Source organism: Hordeum vulgare, chromosome 5H, assembly GCF_904849725.1.
Source record: "Hordeum vulgare subsp. vulgare chromosome 5H, MorexV3_pseudomolecules_assembly, whole genome shotgun sequence".
Taxonomy (NCBI): domain Eukaryota; kingdom Viridiplantae; phylum Streptophyta; class Magnoliopsida; order Poales; family Poaceae; genus Hordeum; species Hordeum vulgare.
Window position 1 is genome coordinate 498,805,190 of NC_058522.1, and position 7,716 is coordinate 498,812,905.

Here is a 7,716-nt window from a genome sequence, read left to right on the forward strand (position 1 = left end):
CGTTCTGTATTGTCCATGCCTTGATGTATCGTTGATCTGTTCATATAGGTAGTGCACGTGGACTGTACTAATGTACTAGTTGGATAAAAGTGCTTTGTTAAGGATGTTCCTTGTGCAATTCATTATTTGGCCCATTCGTGCAATCCAAAGTTGCTCTTTATATATATTTGTCATTTGACAATCTCAAGTTTTTAATTTTAAAAGATTTATTAATTTTATATTGTCATGTTAATAGATATTACAGTCTAAATCGTACTGTGACAGTCTATGACCGATTGGTCGTATTATTCAGTGATGATAGTGAGATTTTAAAATGAGAAACAATAAGGTATGAAAGTAATTAGGCAACCAGTGAGTCGGTATTTTGTTATCATCTCATACATTTATTATGTTAGTTTTTATTGCATGTTATTTTATCATTATTTATATGCTTGCCGTATCGCCGAATTGCTGTTTTTAGAAATTGCCGTATCCCGTATCGCCATACCCGTATCGGCGTATCAGTGTCGTCGTATCGGTGCTTCGTAGCCCCCCACAGCAGCCAAATAGGTGGACCCCATGGGTGAGCTCCACCCCCCCTCCTTTGTTTATTTGATGCCTAGTGCACGTCACAGTTATCCAATGCCCGCAGATCTGGCCCGATATATTTTTCTCTATGCTGAATGATTTTTGCAATTATCTAGTGAATTGCAGTTTTACAAATTAGTCCCTCATGTTCACGCATTAATAACTTGAGTAAGTGCATCGGATTAAAATGATTTGGATATGTAAAATGTCTAGAATTTTGTGTAGGTTAATATTATTCCACATGCATGCATGCTTAAGGATGTTTAACCTCCTGTTTGCATTGATTTGCGTGATGACATATTAAAATGATTTAATACATAGCAAATGAATCTTGCATCAGGTTTAAAAACTTCATACATGAAAAATGCTTTGAATTTTGTGTAGTTTCACAATATCCAACTTGCAATCATGTTAAAAATGTTTAACTTGTTGTTTCTAATATTTTTTTCATAAATGTCGTATTAAAATGGTTTGTCTCGTAACAAATTAACCGTATCTCCGATTAAAATGTTCCACATATTTACTTCATTAGGAAAATATGTAGAATAACATGGTAGCATTTATTTTGTTGTTTAACAATTCTAAAATTCTGTGTAGGCAGAACAACGCCGAATCTTAATTTGTATATGGGGACTTTCCGGTATTTTTATTTGTTATTCCGGACTCATTTAAACTTGCCTAGAATTTCATATAGTTTCATAATATCGTGTTGCATCCACGATTAACATGTTGTGGCTGTCATTTGCATGCATTTTGCATTGATGCCATATCATCTTGTGCTGCTCATATCTTTTAGACCGTAACTCTGTTTTAGATGATCTATATGTGTAGATTGACAAGAATGACATGTAGAATCACATGGTCCACTTTATTTTGCTGTTTAATAAATATACAACATGTTTAGTTCAGATCTGGACCAATTTCGAAAATAAGATATGGGCTAATTTTGAAAATGCTATATGCCGTTTCCGACCTAATTTAAAATGCCTAGATAGTGTAGTTTATTTATGCTTCACCTCTTGTCATGGTTAACAACATTTAACATTGTCGTGTACCTAAATGGGAGTGAGCTAAATAATTCAAATATGGAATTTTACCAATATGCAACGAGTTGCATATTGAGTTTCATTTAATGTGTAGTAAAAAATTGTTGTGATTTGTCTTGCCTTGCATATCTAAACAGGACATGCATCGTATGTGATTGTGCATCGTATCATGCATATATTGTGGTGTTTATTGTGTGTTGATTGTTGTTTCTAGATTGCTTCTTCTCGATAGAGTTCCGCAAGCATGTCGGGGTGTGAGGATTCGTTTGACTACATTGGTTCGTCTCCTTCACAGATTTGTTCTTCTTCCAACCAGGATCACATGCAAGATGATTATTTCCCTAGATATCATTACTATCAAGCTAGTTGTCTCGTTTCTTTCGACATGTCTCGCTGCCTACCACTTAAATGTCAGCCTCCCAACATTGCCATGAAAAACCTCTAACCCCTCCACATCCCAGCAAACTACTATTTGGCTATGTTACCGCTTGCTCAGCCTTCTGATAGCATTGCTAGTTGCAGGTGCAGTTCCTTCCATGTGAAAACATGGGTTCCTTGTTATATCACCATATAATTGTTATTTCATTTAATGCACCTATATACTTGGTAAAAGGTGGAAGGCTTGGCCTTCTAGCCTAGTGTTTTGTTCCATCTTTGTCGTCCTAGTTACTTGGTACTGGTGTTATGTTCCATAATTAAGCGCTCCTAACATGCTTGGGGTGTTATGGGAACCCCCTTGACTTTCGTTCTGGGATATAACTCGTCTGGCAATGGCCAACATTGGTATTATATTTGCCAACATAATAATATTGAACATCATTATTAAAACATAGGGTGTCATGAATCCGAGGAGTAATTCAACATAATACAGGGGGCAGTGTTGATGGTGTTGGTCCCAAACAGAGAAGCTTATTAACACTCCCCGGGGCAACTCGGTGTTTTGGCGTGGTAACCATAGCTCATCTGTGGTGTCCTGAGAACGAGATACGCGACTCCTATCGGGTTCGTCGACACGTCGTGTGGCCTTGCTGGATTTGTTTTGCCTTTCTCGAACGTCTTGTGCGTGGGATTCCAAGGATACTTTGGGATATCTAGAGGTTGAGGTTTTCCACCAGGAATCCGGGGAGATCACGGGTTTTCTGTAGTTGAGATTTCCGACGTAGCTTGTGATAGTTTGTGATGGACTAGTTCGAGCATCCCTGTAGGGTTAAATATTTCTGAGAGCCGTGCCCGCAATTATGTGGCAACTTGGAAACTTTGTTTAGCAGACGGTCATAGCAAACTTGAAGTAAACTCAATTAAAACTTGCCAACTGTGTGCGTAACCGTGACTGTCTCTTCTCGTGAGTTATGCATTAGGAAGAGGATACTTTAGAGTTATGTTTGACGTAAGTAGGTTTTCAAGATCACTTCGTGATCATGCTTAGTTCACATCTGATATGCGCAGATCACCCCTCTCTTATTCTTGTACTCTCAAGTCAGCCACTCAAATAAATGATAGTTGCTTGCCGCAGCCTCACCAGTTAACCATACCTCATCCATTAAGCTTCACTAGTCTTGATACCTTTGGAAATGAGATAGTTGAGTCCCTGTGGCTCACAGATTACTACAACAATAGTTGCAGGTACAGGTAAAGCAATACTTTGACGTGAGCGCGATGATTGTTCTATTTGGAGTTTCTTCTTCTTCTTCTTCGATCTAGGATAGGTTTCAGGCCGGTAGCCTGGGATAGCAAGGATGGACGTCGTTCTTTTGTCGATTGTTCTCGTCCGTAGTCGGACCCTGCTCTTCTACATGATGATTGAATGTATTGTTGTATTGAGATGTTCATGTTGTAGCTTGTGGCGAGTGTAAGCCAATTCCATATACTTGTATGTTATGTACATGTACTTGTAACGAAATCCATTCTTGCAAAACGACGAGATGTGCTTCTATCCCTATCGCGGTCCTCGAGCCAAAATGAGGATAGGATCGCATCTTGGGCGCTACACCAGTAACTACAGTAAGCTACATTGTAATTTTTGCAACAATATGCTACGTTTAACAAAGAACTAATCCACCACACCCCAGGCCAAGGCCATGCCTGCCTGGGACCTAGAACCACCTGTGGGCGCGAGGTTCTTCACTGGCTAGCTTCTTTTAGGGTGCTCGAAAGATGTTCAACGTTGTGCCGTCAAGGTACAAATATACTCCGACGACGAGTACTTTTTTCAAAATTTCATTTGAGAATCATATGATTCTTCATCCAATGATGAGGAGATTGTGGCAGCTGTTTTGGTTGTCCATGACCACATGAGTAGGCAGCGGCCGATGTTCCGGGGCTCGATCCCGGGGAATAATCAGGCATTGAAGCGCAACCAAGAGAATGGTCATTGCGTACTCTCGTAGGACTACTTCCAGTCCCCTAAACCACTCTTCAAACACCACCTATTTCGACGTTGTTTTCGGATCACTAAACATGTGTTCAACCGTATCCGAGAGGGGGCATACGATAAGTATTTCAAGTGCAAGGAGGATGCCCTTAGAAAAACATTGGCTTCTCCTCTTATCAGAAATGCACTTCAACTATTTGGATGGTTGCATACGTAGTACGCAGTGATCTCATTGTTGAGTATGTACAAATGAGCTAGTCCATTTGCCTAGAATCCACGTGCATGTTTTGCAAGGTTGTGGTAGCAGTATTTGGCCCGAAGTACTTAAGAGAGCAATTATTGCAGATACTGCCCAGTTGTTGGTGATTAATCCAAGTGGGAGCTTTCCGAGAGGCTTGATAGCATAGATTATATGCACCGGGAGTGAAAGAACCACCTTTCTGCTTGGCAGGGGTAGTATAAAGGCCATGTGAATTCTTGCACTGTCATTCTTAAGGATGTGGTTTCATAATATCTTTAGATTTGACACTCTTTCTTCGACATGTCCGGCTCTCACACCGACACCGACGTGCTTCAACGTTCTCCGGTGTTTGCAATGTGAGGGCACAGCGAGGCACGACGACGGGCAATGCAAGGTGGTGTGATGCATCAACATGCATGCATAATGATATCATGGACTTGCTGGTGTGTGGCATCATCTTCGACCTCGTATGGCTATTTTTCTCAAGAGTATGCACATTGCATAGCATAGCTTTATAAATCAAGAGAATTTTAAGTACAAGATAATTATCACATGTTGCAAACAACGAGCATAGACAACTTCACATCCGGCTAGCGCAAGGACACCCACACATGATAACACAACTACAACACAAAAGAGCCTGCCCAAAATTGAGAGTCTCGTCATGTCTCAACTGATGTCGGTCATCATCGAAGAACCAACCCAAAGCTTGGAATCACCGATGACGACCGTAACTTGTGTCCTGCAGAACGACGAACGATGAACATGACATGAGCGCAACATAGGATCACCATGTCTCCATGCACGATGTTGTTGGGGAACATCGCATGGGAAATAAAAAAATTCCTATGCTCACCAAGATCTATCTATGGAGATCAACAACTATGAGGGGGGAGTGCATATACATACCCTTGTAGATCACAAAGCGGAAGCGTATATAACTTCGTTGATGTAGTTGTACTCTTCACGATCCTATCGCGATCCAATCTGATCCAGCACCGAACGGACGACACCTCCGTGCTCAGCACACGTGCGGGTCGATGGTGTGTCCTCCTTCTTGATCCAACAATAGAGGAAGGAGAAGTAGATGGGATCTCAACCAACACAAGGGAGTGGTGGAGCTGGTGGTGTCGTAGTGGAGGCACAACTTCGCCAAGCGCCTCCGAAACGACGTACGAGGAAGAAACGAGAGAGACGGGAGGAGGGCCGCAATCGTGGGAGATTCTACTGCCCCCTTGCACCTTCCCACATTTATATAGGCATGGGAGGGGCTCGTGGCGTGCCCTCCAAGCCCCTAGGGTCGTTGGTCAAGGGGGGAGGAAGAAAATCCCTCCTTTCCTTCCCCACCGATCACTATCCTCCCTTTTTAGGGATCTCGATCTTATCCATTCGGGATATGATCCTATTCCTTTCAAGGGGGAATACTGATCCACCTAGACCAAAGGTATGGGGAATTTCCCCACTTCCCACGGCCATGTGGGTCCACATGCAGGTGGGCCCCACTCCGAAACCTTCTAGAGCCTTCCGGGTATAATATCGAAAAATCTCGAACATTTTCCAGAACCCTGAATATGACTTCCCATATATAAATCTTTATCTCCGAACCATTCTCGATCTCCTCGCGATGTATGAGATCTCATCTCGGACTCCAAACAATATTCGGTCACCAATGTACATATCCAAGTACTACTCTAGCGTCATCGAACGTTAAATGTGCGGACCCTACGGGTTCGAGAATCATGTAGATATTACCGGGACACCTCTCCGGTTAATAACCAATACCAGGACCTGGATGCCCATATTGGTTCCTACATATTCTACGAAGATCTTTATCGGTTGAACCACGATGTCAAGGATTCAGTCAATCCGGTATGTAGTTCCCTTTGTCCGGCAGTATGTTACTTGCCCGGGATTCGATCACCGGTATGTCCATACCTAGTTCAATCTCGTTACCAGCAAGTCTATTTACTCGTTCCGTAATACAAAATCTCATGACTAAGTTCTTAGTCACATTGCTTGCAAGCTTCTTGTGATGTTGTATTACCGAGTGGGCCCAGAGATACCTCTCCATCATACGGAGTGACAAATCCCGGTCTCGATCCATGCCAATCCAATAGACATCCTCGGAGATACCTGTAGAGCACCTTTATGATCACCCAATTACTTGTGATATTTGATACAGACAAGGTATTCCCCCGGTGTTAGTGAGCTGCTTGATCTCATGGTCATAGCAACATATACATTGACATGCAGAAAGCAATAAGAGTAAATTGGATACGATCAAACACTATGCTTAAGGTTTGGGTATTGTCCATCACATTATTCTCGTAATGATGTGATCCCGTTATCAAATGACAACTCATGCCTATGGGTAGGAAACCTTAACCATCTTTGATCAACGAACTAGTCCAGTAGAGGCTTACTAGGGACACTTTGTTGTCTATGTATCTACACATGTATTTGATTTTCCAATCAATACAATTATAGCATGGATAATAAACGATTATCACGAACAAGGAAATATGATAAAAACTACTTTATTATTGCCTCTAGGGCATATTTCCAACAATCTCCCACTTGCACTAGAGTCAATAATCTATTTCATATCACCATGTGATTAACACCCAATGAGTTCTAGAGTTTGATCATGTTTTTCTTGTGAGATAGGTTTTAGTCAACACGTGTGCAATATTCAGATCCGTGTGTACTTTGCAAATCTCTATGTCATACTGTAGATGCTGGTATCATGTTCCACCTGGACCTATTCCAAATGATGGCTCCACTATATGAATCCGGTTTGCTACTCAGAGTTATTCGTATTGGTATCAAAGCTTGCATCGATATAACCCTTTACAACGAACTCTTTTATCACCTCCATAATCAAGAAACATTTCCTTAGTATTCTAGTTACTAAGGATAACTTTGACCTTGTCCTATGATCCACTCCTGGATCACTCTTGTACCCCTTGATAGACTCATGGCAAGGCACACACGAGGTGCGGTACACAACATGGCATGATATAGAGCCTACGGCTAAGGCATAGGGGACGACCTCCATCCTTTCACTTTCTTCTGCCGTGGTCAATCTTTGAGTCTTACTCAAATTCACACCTTACAATACAGACAAGAACTCCTTCTTTGACTGGTCCATTTTGAACTCCTTCAAAATATTGTCAAGGTATGTATTCATTGAAAGTTTTATCAAGTGTCTTGATCTATCTCTATAGATCTTGATGCCCAATGTTTAAGTAGCTTAATCCAAGTTTTCCTTTGAAAAACTCCTTTCAAGCAACCTTATGTGCTTTTCATAAATTCTACATCATTTCCGATCAACAATATGTCAACCACATATAGTTATCACAAATTTTATAGTGCTCCCAATCACTTTCTTGCAAATACAAGTTTCGTCATAAACTCTATATAAACTGAAAGCTTTAATCACTCATCAAAGCGCTTATTCGAACTCCGAGATGGATCACTGGAGCTCACAT